The following is a 14,873-nucleotide window of genomic DNA, read 5'->3' as shown; positions in this document are numbered from 1 at the left end:
CTCACTGTCACCAGGCAGGTCACTGTATTTGGGAAACCACCGTGAGAGTTTGCAATTGCCTTCATCTCCAACCTCCTGGAGGCAAAGTGCAGATCTCTGGTACCATGTGAAGTCATGTGAAGCCATCATGAGAAAGTGTCCTTTTGCTTAAGAAAAACATGGGTGGAGCTTCTGGGTAGCTCAGCCAGTTAAGCATCTGCCTTCAGCTCAGGTAATGATCCCAGGATCCTGGGATCAAGCCTGGCATTGGGCTCCCTGCTCAGTGGGGAAAGGAGGTAGGGAAATAGCTTAGAGCCCACAGAGAATGTGAATAAAGGGGAGTGAAATGGAACTCAGTCCGTGTGTTGCTTTAGGAACTGGAAGTTAGTTTCTTCTCAATTGTGATTGTTCTTGAAATGGAAACGCTATATTGTTTTTTTTTAAAACTTTATTTTTTATTTTTTTCTAATAATAATTTTTTATTATGTTATGTTAGTCACCATACAGTACATCCTTAGTTTTTGATGTAGTGTTCCATGATTCATTATTTGGGTATAACACCCAGTGCTCCGTGCAATATGTGCCCTCCTTAATACTCATCACCGGCCTATCCCAATCCCCCACCCCCCTCCCTTCTGAAGCCCTCAGTTTGTTTCCCAGAGTCCATAGTCTCTCATGATTCATTCCCCCTTCTGTTTATGGTCCATTGTCTAAAGGGACAGACAGTGGAAGTTAATCAAATATAAGAACAAAACTTAATTGTTCATTATAGATGCCGCCAAGTAGTTCCCAGACATTTCATTCTACTGTAGTAATTCATTATACTTGTGCAGGCGCACGTGGAAGATAATTTATGCATGTATAGTGGTAATAAACACGCCCCTCAGTAGTAGAATAATAGAGGATGCATATGTGTAAAATTATTCGACTACAGCTTCCATGCTTTCTCTTTGGTTCCTTATTATCCGTGAAATTGGACAATTTTTGTTTTCTAGGCTTAAAACTCATTGTCAGTATTTAGAGTTTTTCAATGCTGATTTTCTCCTGTATGAGTCACCAAAAACCTAAAATATGTATGAACTTTAAAAAACGCTATATTGAAAATTACAGCAGGGAAGTTCCATTTTGTGAATATTGTGTCAATGCATCTCTATTTTGATGTCAGTGTTCATTAGAAATGATGACATTTCCCGTGAGTACAAATATCAATCTGAAAAAGAAACGGTAGGAAGAATCCTGAATGTTTAAGTAATTGGTGAAATGACAGGTGTGTGTGTGAGTGTGTGTGTGTGTGTGTGTGTGTGTGTGTGTGTGTAATTGATTTTCATCGAATGGTTCAGCTTCTTGTAGGGCCTCCGAGAGAGCCCAGGTGAACCTTTCAATTAGTTGGTATCTGTTCTCAGAACATGGGAATCTCTTAGTCCAATAGTCAATCAGCTAAGCTTTGAGGTCTTGAAGAGTTTCAGTCCTCAGCGATGGTGTTGCAAACCCTTGTGAGCAAACCCTAGGGTATGCTCAGAGCCCTCATTAGCTGATACCAACGTGTGACGATTTCAGACAGCATTTCCCAAAGAAGTACCTCTTGAGTCTCTGTCCTTGTCAGTTCCCTACACTTCCTTACACTAGTTATGTGATCAGTGTGTTTCAGGATAATCCCCACATGTGATTTTTGCTCTTTCCTACTAGTCCTATCTGTTTCTGATCTTCTTCCTTTATAGTAGGGGTTGGTAAGCAACCTGTGTGGTATATGACGTGGTCTGATAGTTGTCTGCCTTCAGAGGATGAAATTATGCCTACAAATTGTACTGTAGTTTGAGGTCCTCAGCCCTAACTTAGGTCAATTGTCCATCCTCTGAGTGTAAGGAATTCCACCACCTTACTTGGATGCTCGTCTATTCTCCAAGTTGTCCTCAGTAATAAGGACGTCATCCATCTAGGGAATACTGGTTTGTGTGTATGTTTTTGTTTTAGGAAAGGCCTGGTTGTTCCTGAAAATTATACTGTTCAGCACTGTTTCCTGTGCTTGTTGGCCATCAGTAAATCTTTTGTGAAGTATTCATTTTTTAAATAGAAGGTCTTTTTATGGTTGATGAGTAGGAATTCTTTATTGACAAGTCTTTGTCAGTGTGTGTATTGCAAATCTTTACTTCCCAGTCTGAGGCTCACCTTTTCATTTTCTTAATGGTCATAAGATAAGGAGAAATGTCACATTTTTATGAAGTCCCACTGAATTCTTTTAAATGGTTAGTGCACCCTATGTCCTAGCCCAAGATTGACAGGTTCTACATTTTCTTTCAGAAACCGTCCAATGTGAAGCTACAATCCATCTCAAATTTATAAATTCCATTTTTAATTCTAATAGGGTATTTATAGACTATTTTGGATTTTCTATGTATACAATCGTATTATCTGTGAATAGTCACAATTATCCCCTCAATTCTTATACTTTCTGTTTCTCTTGCCTTATAACACTGGTAGATTCTCCGATGCAATGTTGAATAGAGTAGCATTGTTTGAAGATTTTAATATACCTTTCTCAATATCTGATAGAAAAAGCAGACAAAACATTGGTAACAAATGTCGCCTAATTGACATATATGGAACATTCCATAATAAGTGCAGAATACATTATTTTCAAGTGGTCATAGACTCTTTACCCAAATAGACGATATGTTGGGCCATGAATCAAGTCTACAAATTTTAAAACTGAAATTAACTAGATTCTATTCTTAGACCACAGGGGAATTGAGCCATAGTCATAACAAAAAGAAAACCAGGAAGTCCCTGCATGTTTACAAATTAAATGTAACTTTGCTGCATATCCTAAAGGTCAGAGAGGGAATCTCAATGGAAATTCTGAGCCTTTTCTACATGAGGGCTCACACACAATGGCACTTTCTTTGTGAAGAGCATTATAATAACCTAGACAGGAGTTGAGCCTTAAGTCAGAGTTCTGCCTGCCCCAGCCACACCTGGCAGCCTTGGCCTGTGGTCCCCCTCAGCTGTACTTTCTGGTGGCCTTGAGCTAAGGGGGTCAACATGGCCATATGAAAATGGGAAGCTCCCCACTCATAGTGATGACGGTGCCCACTGCCCAGCTGTCCTTTCTGGTGGCTCTGAGCTAAGGGGGTCAACATGGCCATATGGAAATGGGAAGCTCCCCACTCCTAGTGATGATGGTGCTGTTGTATTGTCCTCACCAGTCCAACAACATGATTTCTGAGTGAAATATGACACAAGAGCGACTTCTTGGCCTTCCTTCAGGTTTGAAAATCACCTGGTGAGTCATCTATTAGAAATATGGATTCAACATGTGTTCTTTCTTCTGGAAAAGAAATAGACCCGATAGTAATTACGGCTTCCTGAGCACCTGCTCTTAGGAGACATCATACTGGCTCTTTGTAGCATTCTCCCTCTTAAACTTCTCAACTAGGATGTAGATATTATTAGGCCCATTTTCAGATGGTTAGACAGGGACTCAGATGATACAAGTCACAGAGGATTTTAGTGTCAGAAACCTAAGTGGGATCCCCAAAGTGACTCCAAATCCCTCGTTCTTCCATACAGGGTACTATTTCCATCTTATCTCTGGTCTTCTCGATCTGGAAACCTATCAAGTATCAGCATTTTCTTGTCGTGTGGCCAACTGGAATGAATTCAGCTGGCCTTTTCACCTCTGCCCACGGTGATCATGAAGATAATTATCTCAGTGGAAGACCTCCGGGTGAGATACTCAAAGATCCCTAGGAATAGAGACAGTATAATATTTTTCTGGAATTAAAGTCACTGAAATGAACTATCTTTTTTAGTCGATTCAGGCTCTGGTATGTTCAGAAGGTGCTGTAAAACAGGTCTGAAATAGTATTTAAAAACACTCAGCTCAGCCTCTTCTACAAAGTGAGCCAATGCTTATAAACATGGCTAAAATATTCCCTTACCTACATTGACTTCCCAGCCATCGTAGTGTTTATATGGTATGACTGTGACTTACATTAGTCAACATTTGCAGAGAAAGAACTTAGTGTATCCAGGGGGCACTTCATGTTGAAATTAGTTTGTGACAACGAGCTACTGTGTTTTATTCTGCAGTCCAAGGGAATGGTGCCAGACATCTCTAAGGTGTCTAGCAGTTCTACAATTCTGATTTTAAGTGGTCTGTGTGCTTCAGCGATTTGGGCAGGAGAAGGGCAGGAGTCCAGAGACTGTGAACACTTCTGTTACCTGTGCTGACCATGGAGCAGGTAGCCTTCTGTGGGCATCATTTTGATTTCTTGGTACTCTTGTGAAAGGTACTTTTGTCTCAAATTCCTCCATTTAGTAGTAATTATAATGATAAAAGTAATTTTTATCTTATATCATCTGTGGGCCCTGATCCTGGGCCGCCAGGGAAGCTATCCTTTAACATTTTACCCAGCTCATAATGACTGGGCAAAACCTCAAAGCATGGGCCCTGTTTCTGCCCCAAGCACATGTTGGACATCTGCTTCGAGAAGAAAACAATAACCAAAAATGCCAACGTGAAGATAAGAAAAAATGAAGAACCTCTTTGGCTCCCGTAAGATTAAAGTCATACTGACACGCACATACTGAAAACATAAGAAAAAGTGTCACTTTCTGGAATCTTCTTCCTCATCGTGCTGTGTAACTGTGTACGTAACAGAAAACAGAACAAATATATAACCCTGCCCCAAACGTTCCTTCCCCGGAGCACTCCCTTCTTTGTGAAGATTGTGTCTCCCAGGCAGCTGTCCTGACTTGGGTTTGAATAAAACTCTCTTCCTTTCTCTCTAAACTGTTTTTAAAAGTTCCTTCATGTAGTGTCGATAATAACAGTGTTTTCTATTTAAGTGAAAAATAAATGTTCCTGGTTCACCACTCCAGCAGCACAGAAGGGTGGCTGTTCTCCATCCTGGACGCTTCCCTGCAGAACCAAGCATGTGTATATAGATTTGAGCACAAATGGGCTCATCCTAGAAGGATGCTTTGAAGGTCTGAGAAGTACTATCCACTCCATGGGTGAGACCAGAAGGCGAAGCTCTGAGCACTACTTTTTGGGTCTTAAAGTTGCTTTGGAAATGCATGAAATCATTGCATTTCCTAAAGCCCAAGCCTTGGAGGGTCTGAGAGGAGCTGACCTTGCCAGGAACCAGGCACACCCCAGCAGGGAGGGCTGGTGCAGAAAGGGAAGGGGCAGGGCTCTGAGGGTGGTCTGCAGCTGGAGGGGTCCCCAGAAGGGGCCAGGTGTATGTGTGGGGCCCGGCCCACGACCCCACCCACGCCTGCGCCAGGTGTTGGGGCGAGGAGGTGCCTCCTGGACCCCCTGCACTCGCAGGGTTGCTGGGCGGGAGGGCGGGTTGCCCGGCATCCAAGGGTCTCAGGCACCACCTTTCCTGACCAATCACTGCGTGGGGGTGGAGCTACGTCTCTGTGGGCGGTCCTGGAGTTGCTGCGGGTTGCAGACCTGGGGCAGAAGAAGGGGCGCTGGGAGAGAGAGAGTTGCCCTGCGGAGTTCCTCCCTGGTGAGTGAGCGCTGTGCGCTGGGGTGGGGGTCCGGGGGTAGGGTGTGCCCCGGGTGGGAGGCGGGGTTCTGGAAGGGCGCGTGGAGAGGGTTCATCGTGGGGACTCAGGTGAGTTTTCTTTTTCCCTTAAAAGTCTCTTCTGCCCATTGTCCGTCTACTGGCCGTATTCCCCAGACCCATGAACTCCAGGGCGCCCGCTCACCCGAGCTTTTGTGGGATGGGTTGCAGAATTTCAGGGTTTCCCGTGTTCCCCGGGAAGAGTGTGGGCAAGGATCGCACACAGTCCCCATCTTCAGTGGGGTGTCCTCCGGTTCCCTGACACAGTGCAGGTGATGGACCTTGAGCAGTACCCTGAGTTCAGCAAGGTGTTCCCTATTCCCCCAGGCACAGGTGTGGCGGTAACAAGCCCCAGAGCAGTCCCCCAACTTCAGCATTATGCCCTGTGTGCCCCCCAGGTTGGTGGTAATTGGCTATTAGAATCCTGTTGGAAGGTCCTCCAGGTGGGGGCCTGGAGGCGGGCATAAAGCAGACCCCACTCTGGTTGTATTTGGAACAGATGAGTTGAGGGTTTGGAAGAGTAATTCCGCTTTCCAGAAAAGGCAAGGTCATTGGTCTATTTAGAATGAAGGTAATTACTAGTAAAAAACAAGTATGTGTTACCCCTTCGCCCAGAACCCAAAGCAGGTGTGCAGGCTATAGGTCGGAGGTGCCTTCTTCTCCCCAGCTGACAGCCCTTCTCTGCTCTGGCTCCACGAGACCCGAGGCTTTGAACGTCAGCATCTGAGGCAGCTTGTCACAGGACGCCAGTGTTCGGAGAAAGCAGCAGATATGTTTGGCATGATGTCATATCCATGTCGGGACTGGAGGTAAAACCTCTCTTTATCCCAAAACCTCCTGGGATTTTCTCTTTTCTCTAGCTGAGCCACGAATTAAAACGTAAGTAGCTGTCAGCATTCTGGATTTGGTGCAAGAGTTACTTAGTTTCCCTACATGTTGAACTTTGCAGGGGATCACATTTTCTCGTCCATTTATTGCTTAAGAATGTATTTTGAACATCTGTTTCCTAGGAAATCCTCTTTTATTAGAAAGGGAAGGTGAGATTCACTCTGTGTTGTAATGTCTAATTTGTTCCTTAATCTAACTGTGTTATTTACTTGGGCCTAGGATATAGATGCGTGGCCAGCATCTAGAGTTAGGTGGCTTTTTGTCGTCAGATACAGACTTGGATGATGTCATTTGACAAAGGTGATGTTTCATCATTGGTTAGTGTTTTCATCAGAAGAGTTAAAATTGGGGTGGAGGGAAAATTCAAAATTATTCAAAGCAGACTTATACTGTGTAAAATTTGAGCTTGACTTTCTAGTTTTACTAAATGTATTATCTCGATATTTTGAGGAGCCGTATTCACTCTGTAGTTTCTTTGGTGGTGCATTCAGAAGGAGAGTCTGGGAATTCTTTGGATAGAGGCATGCTGGTGGCTTCAAGGGGCTTGGCGTCAGGAGCCTTGGGGTGAATTCTGCAACTGCTTGCCTGACCCTGGGTGTATCTCACAGGGTTTTTGTTTCCTCTTATGAAATTGCTGGCAGATAATGTTCTGCTTAAAGGGGAACCCTCCCATCCTGTTGGTGGGGAATGCAAATTGGTGCAGCCAGTCTGGAAAACAGTGTGGGGGTTCCTCAAAAAGTTAAAAATTGAACAACCATATGATCCAGCAATTGCTCTCCTAGGTATTTACCCAAAGGATACAAAAATGCAGATTCGAAGGGGGTACATTTACCGTGATGTTTATAGCAGCAATGTCCACAGTAGCCAAACTATGGAGAGAATCCCAAAGTCCATGCACTGATGAATGGATAAAGCAGATGTGGGATACATATATATAATGGAATATGACCCAGCTTCAAAAAGAATGAAATCTTACCATTTGCAAGGATGTGGATGGATCTAGAGTGTATTAAGCTAAGCAACATCAGTGAGGAAAGACAAATATCCTATGATCTCACTCTTGTGGAATTTCAGAAAGAAAACAGATGAACAGAGTTGAGGGGTGATGAAAGAGGCAAACAAGGAAACAGACTCAACCTTGGAGAACAAACTGAGTGTTGCTGCAGGACAGGGGCGTGGGGGGAAGAGTTAAATGGGTGAAGGGTATTAAGGAGGGCACTTGTGATGAGCACCGGGTTCTGTATGCAGGTGAGGAATCACTAAATCCTACCCCTGAACCGAATATTACATGGCATGTGAACTAACTGGAATTTAAGTGGAAGATGAAAAGAAAAAGACAGTGTTCTGCTTCATAAAGAGTGAGGTAAAAATGTAGTGATTTGGGCTGTACTATTCTGTAGATGATAGTTGTAAAACACCCTGTTGTAGGATACGCTCATTTCTTATCGCAGAAGGAGTCCTCGGAAAGCTGCAATGAAAGATTCAGGTCTCAGAGCATGTTCATGTTCCACTGATATGTTACAGTTTGCACAGGTAGGAAGGAAGGTGGAGAGAAATGCAACAGAAGGGGAAAGTAGGTGTGAACCTTTCATTAGTTAGCATTATAGCTTTCTCGTGAAAGCCTTGAGCCAGTGTGATTTTGGAAGAAGAGAGGGAATCCGGGAGCTTTGCAGTGGACTGGGGAGTTCCAGGTCTGGGTAAAGCTGACAGGGGTCCCAGAGGAGAGCTGATGGCATTCTGCAGCAGGGTGTGGGCAGGACGGGCTCCAGGGGTGGCTGTGGGTCTCCTGGGTGAGAGTTGTGACAGGTGAGGGCTGTGTGCAAGTTCCTGGCTGAGGACAAGTGAGGCACAGGCGGAGAGCTGGCAGAGAACCTTCTTCTGGGCCACCAGCCTCACCTAGCACACACAGCCTCATCTTCTGTCCCTGTCACTGCAATTCAGACTTCTCCGAAGGTGAGTGAGAACACATCAAGAGCATTCTAAACAGAAGGGAAAGCATGTGCAAAGGCTCTGGGGCAGGAGAATTCCAGGTATGTCCAGGAGCAGCAAGAAGGCCCTGTGGCCACAGGAGACAGCTTAGGACATGACCTCAGAGAGGTGACAGAGGGTGACAGAAAGCCATTCCAGGGCTATAACCCCATGAGATCCTGTTTCAGTGGGCCATCCTGGCTACAGTGTTGAGAACAGATGACAGAGGGTTGAAGATGGCAAGGCAGGTCAATGACGAAGCTTTTCCAGGAACTCAGGCACTGTGGACCAGACAGGTGGCCTTGGATGGAGTGGTTAGACCTATTCTGGGTCCATTTTGAAGATGGAGCTCACAGGATTTGCTGATGGGTTAGCTATTAGGAGCAGGAGAACAGAGGAATTGGGGTAACTCCCAGCTGTTGTGGGTTGTCCTGATCGAGGGGAAGGAGAGGGTTTCTCGGGGGGGGGGTGGGTAGGAGGTAGTCCCTGTTCCGCATGCTGAGGAAGGGGCCTTTCCCGGTGGATCTGCTGAGGTTTGTGTCTGGGAGAACCTTTCCCATCTCCTCCCTCAGCAATGCACAGGTACAAGTATCCCCCACTTTTTAAACGTTCACAGTAAGACACTGGGCTTTCTTGAAAGAACTACATTATTACCCAGCTTCAGTAAGAGGAAGAGACCTGAAGAGGATTTCCCTCTTATGAAAAAAGGTGAACAGTGAGAATCGCGTTCAGCATCTATTTTGGGGAGAAGCACGACAGAGGCGGTGTGCACCCCAACCAGCTCCTTCCACTTGGAACCGCTCTCCGCATCCAGCCACCAGCACTTTGAATTGTGTCTGTGAGCCTCTGCTGTGCTTTATCTTCATTTATGCTGGGCCTCCGTTAGAAACTTGTGTCCTGAGGCCTAAGAAAAGCCAGAGAGAAGGAATTTTGGAGTCTGAGCACACTGTCTAATTGTTCCGTGTAAATTAATGGCCATTCCTTCTTGACACCATTTCTGCTGTGCAAGGTTTCTCAAAAGCCCTGTACTTTCAAAGAGCAGGGAAACCTATACCCCATCCTGCGGGGTTAGCTTTAGTCTCCATGCTGCACAGAACATTCCATGACTGTCGGATTTTCTCACTCAGACATTGAGACTTTGACCACCTTCACTCGTTTCTACCACCCCATCCCCAAATCTGGCACCTACCAATCTGCTCTCAGTATCTATGCGTTCAGTATTTGTTTATTCCACGTGGAATGTACATGAGAGCATCTGGTATTTGTCTTTCTGTGTCTGAGTTACTTGGCATAAGGCCCCCAAGGTCTATGTTTGTATGTCTGGTTATTGTGAATAATGCTGCAGTGAACGTGGGAGTGCATCTGTCTTTTTGAGGCAGTATTTTTGTGTTCTCCGAATCAATACTCAGTAGAGCCATTACTGGGTCATGTGGTAGTTGTCTTTATTTTTTCAGGAACCTCCATACTGTTTGTCACAGTGGCTGCACCAATTTCCATTCCCACCAACAGTGCACAGTGTCTCCTCATCTGCACACCCTTGACCCCACCTGGTGTCTGTCTCTGGGACAATTGCTGTTCCAACAGTTGTGAGGGGATAGCCGATTGTGGGTTTGACTGATGTTTCCCTGACGATGATTAATGATGTCGAACAACTTTTTCTGTCTGTTGGCACCTGTGTGCCATCTTTGGAAAGTATCTATTCACATATTCACCCCATTTTTTATACATTTTTTTTTGTTTTGATTTGTATGAGTGTTGTGTGTATTTTGGATATTAGCCTCTTCTCACACATATGATTCGCAGATATTTTTTTCTTATTGGGTCAGTGGCCTTTTAAGTTTTTGATGGTTTCTTTTGCCGTGTGGAAAATTTCAGTTTGATGTTGTTCCACTTGTTTATTTGTGCTTTTGTTGCCTTTGCATTTGGTGTCCGATCTGAAGACTCTTTGCCAAAACCAATGTCGAGAGACTTAGTACCTTTGTCTTCTTGGAGGTTTATGGATTCAGGTCTTATGTTCAAATCATTCATCCATTAAAAATTCTGTGTGTGGTGTAAGAAAGTGACCCAGTTCCATTCTTCTGCATTTAGTGTCCAGTTTGCCTGTTACCGCTCACTGAAGAGACAGTCCTTCCCTCATGGCATATCTTCTGCTGCTGTGTCGTAAGTTAGGATCATCTACGTGTGGGTAAGTTTCTGAGCTTTCTGTTCTGTTCCACTGACCTGGTGTCTGTGTTTATGCCAGTACAATCCTGTTTTGATGACAACAGCTTTGTAATCTAACTTGAAATCCAGGAGTGTGTTGACTGCACCTTTCTTTCTCCAGGTTGCTTTGGGTATTTGGGGTCTTTTGTGATTCCATACGAGTTTTAGGACTGTCTTCTATTTCCTCGAATAATGCCACTGGAATTCAGATAGGGATTTCATCACATCTGTCGATTGCTTTGGGTACGATGGACATGTTCACATAATTAACTCTTCCAGTTAAGGAGCATGGTGTAAGCTTCCATTTGTTTGTGTTGCCTTCCAAATCTTTGACCCATACATTCTGCCTCCCCGCCCCCCACATGTTTTTCCTTTCTTTTCTGCCATGTGTTGAGTGTACCATGTCTTTCTCATTCTTGGTTATTTTTATTCCTCGATTTTTTTGATGCAATTGTAAATGGCATTGCTTTTTTAATTTATCTGTGCTAAAGTGTGTCATCAGTATATAGAAATGCAAGAAGTTGTGTTATATGGGTGGCTCCATCGGTGAAGCGTCTGCCTTCAGCTCAGGTCATGATCCCAGAGTCCTGGGATCGAGCCCCGTGTTGGGCTCCCTGCTTAGTGAGGGTCTGCTTCTCCCTCTGTCTGACACTCCCCCTGCTTGTGCTTTTTCTCTCCCTGTCAAATAAATAAATAAAATCTAAAAACAAAAATGCAACAGGTCTCTGTATATTGACTTTATATCCTGCAGCTTTACTGAGTTTGTTTATTCTAACAGTTTTTTTGTGGAATCTTTGGGGATTTCATGTCATTTGCAAATAGTGACAGTTTTCTTGTATGGATTTCATATCTTTCTCTTTTTTAAAAATTATGTTAGTCACCCTACAGTACTTCATTAGTTTTTGATGTAGTGTTCCATGATTCATTGTTTGCATATAACACCTAGTGCTCATTACAACACGTGCCCTCCTTAATACCCATCACCAGGATAACCCGTCCCCCCACCCCCTCCCTTTCTGCAACCTTCAGTTTGTTTCCCGGCATCAATAGTCTCTCATGGTTCATCTCCCCATCTCATTCCCCCCTTCACTTTTCCCTTCCTTCTCCTGATGTCCTCCACACTATTCCTTCCGTTCCACATAGGAGTGAAATCATATGATAATTGTCTTTCTCTGCTTGACTTAATTTCACTTAGCATAATCCCCTCCTGGTCCATCCACGTTGGTGCAAATGGTGGGTATTCATCCTTTCTGATGACTGAGTAATATTCCATTGTATAGATGAACCACATCTTCTTTGTCCATTCATCTGCTGAAGGACATCTTGGCTCCTTCCACAGTTTGGCTATTGTGAACATTGCTTCTATGAACATTGGGATACAGGTGCCCCTTCTTTTCATTACTCTGTGTCTATGGGGTAAATACCCAGTAGTGCAATTGGTGGGTCGTAGGATAGCTCTGTGTTTAACGTCTTGAGGAACCTCCATACCGTTTTCAAAAGTGGCTGTACCAGCTTGCATTCTCACCAGTAGTGTAAGAGGGTTCCCCTTTCTCCACATCCTCTCCAACATTTTTTATTTCCTGCCTTGTTCATTTTAACCATTCTAACTGGTGTAAGGTGGTATCTCATTGTAATTTTGATTTGTATTTCCCTGATGGCAAGTGATGTGGAGCAATTTTTCATGTGAAGTATCTCTTTGTGTCTTCTGCCCATTTCTTGGGTGTCGAGTTTGAGAAGTTCTGTATAGATCTTGGATACCAGCCCTTTATCTGTGATATCATTTGCCAATATCTTCTGCGATTCTGTAGGTTGCCTTTTAGTTTTGTTGATTGTTTGCTTTGCTGTTGAGAAGATTTTCGTCTTGATGAAGTCCCCATAGTTCATTTTTGCTTTTATTTCCTTTGCCTTTAGAGACGTGTCTTGCAAGAAGTTGTTGTGTCCAAGGTCGAAGAGTTTGCTGCTTGTGTTCTTTTCATTTTGATGTGAGACAGGAATCCATTATCTTTCTTTCGTGATTGTATTCGAGTCCTCTGTCTTTCTTGGTGAGTCTAGCTAAGTTTGTCAGTTTTGTTTATCTTTCCAAAAAAGGCAGCTCTTATTTTCATTGATTTTTTTGTCTTTTTAGTCTCCATTGGATTTATTTACGCATTCCTTTTTGTTATTTCCTTATTTCTACTAATTTGGGGCTTTGCTTGTTGTTGTTTTTTTTTCTACTTCTTTACTACATAAAATCAGGTTGTTTATTGGAGAGCATTCTCATGGATTGACGAAGACCTGAATTTCTATGAACGTCCCCCTTAGAGCTACTTTTGCTGCATCCCATAAGTTTTTGTAGGTTCTCTTTTTTGTTTGTGTCAAGGTACTTCTAAAATTTCTTTTGATTTCTTCTTTGACTGTTGGTTGTTCAGTAGCATGTTGTTAAATGTCCACATATTTTTTTAAAGATTTTATTTATTTATTTGACAGAGAGTGAGACAGCGAGAGAGGGAACGCAAGCAGGGGGGTGGGAGAGGGAGAAGCAGGGTCCCCACTGAGCAAGGAGCCTGATGCAGAGCTCGATCCCAGGATCCTGGGATCACGACCTGAGCTGAAGGCAGATGCTTAATGACTGAGCCACCCAGGTGCCCCAATCTCCACATACTTTCAACTGTCCCATTTTCTTCTTCTTCTTTTTTTTAAATGTTTCTTTATTATATTATGTTAGTCACCATACAGTACATCCCTGGTTTTTGATGTAAAGTTCGATGATTTATTAGTTGCGTATAACACCCAGTGCACCATGCAATACGTGCCCTCCTTACTACCCATCGTGTCCCATTTTTTTCTTGAGACTGTTTTCTTGTTTCATATCATTGTGGTTGGACAAGATTTGAACCAGAAGGTGAAGGGAGCATTCAGATTAAACTTTGTTTCCTGGGGGTTTTTCTGAGGGCAGACCATGAGTTTCGTGGGGACAGAGGAAGGTTTTGTGAGATGGGAGGGGGGGTCAACCCTTGTTAGAATTACTGACTACTACCATGCAGACTGTGTGTCACTGTTCACACCGTAGTCCTGATGGACTTTACTTCATTAGAAATATTTTCTACGAGGTGCAGGGGTAGCCTTCTCTAAAAGAAAGGTGCCATGTGGGTTCGTGGCATGACCACACATCAGCAGCCAGGATGGATGGTATTGTGGGGGATCAGAACCAGGCTTTCTGTGGGAAGTGACAGGAATAGGGCATGGTGAGCTTCATGACCCTAGGTGAGGTCCCGAGTGACCCACTGGGTGTTGGGTTCTGTGGATCTGTCTCATCAGGTGCTGTGGAATTCAGCGACACCCTCCTGTCTGTTGAGTTGTGCGGACAGGTAGACATCAGTCTCTGGCCAGGCACGAGGGTCGCACTGGACCACCACCAGAGGGGCAGCGTGCAGGGGAGCCACTGCTTGGTTTCCATGAAAACTGACCGGGCTCTGTGACCATGATTCCTAGCAGCTGCAAGGGGAGAGAAAGGCGGGGGTGGTGCGCACTTCCTAAGGTTGTGGTCAGGACTGGTCTGGAGTGTACTGAAGTCAGCCACACCTGGCACAGAAGGCCCCCAGTCAGTGTAGCTGTGGGCACTGCTCCCATGGCACTTTCGTGCCGGCTCCCATGCTGCCACCTCCTGCTTTTCATCATTATCTTCAAGGTCATGTGCCTCTGCTCTTGCCCCATGGCCTCCGGGGTATTGCCCGTCCTCCATCGGGCTCTCGTCCCTGGTGCCCTGTGCAGTCTGATGCCAGGGTAGCCTTCTGGAGATCCACCTCTGGCCCTGTCAGTCCCCTGATGGAACACTTCCATGGATCCCCCATGAGGTGAGGACGATGCCCTGCCCTGGAAGGGGGCTGCAGGTCCCCAATCAGGAGATCCACATCTCCCTTTTCAGCATGGCCTGCCCTCCCCTCAGTCTTCCTCAGGGAAGCTCTCCCCACTTCCTGAGATGACAGCTCTGAACTTAAAAATGAATGTTATTTTACATATCTCTATGCCTTGGTTCATCCATGGCATGTCTTTCAAACCTGTTAGTGGGTTTTTTTTAGCAGTTCTGAAGGGCTGTCTGCTCAAGGAGGGGATGATCTGGGTGGGGCAGCTTTCCCTCTCATCTCCCTCAGCATGTCTCTGAGCCCTGGGGCCAGCTGTCCCACTGAGGATTGAGGGACCTGAGCCAGTCAACCCTGAGCATAGGCTGTGTCAGCTGTGTAGACTGATGTGTGCCAGAGCGGTGGGCAGCTGGAATGGGCC

The sequence above is a fragment of the Ursus americanus genome, chromosome 23, assembly GCF_024610735.1.
Source record: "Ursus americanus isolate L20-20 chromosome 23, mUrsAme1.1.p, whole genome shotgun sequence".
NCBI classification, from domain to species: Eukaryota; Metazoa; Chordata; class Mammalia; order Carnivora; family Ursidae; genus Ursus; species Ursus americanus.
The sequence above is the reverse complement of the archived record's forward strand: the minus strand, read 5'-3'. Positions refer to the sequence as shown.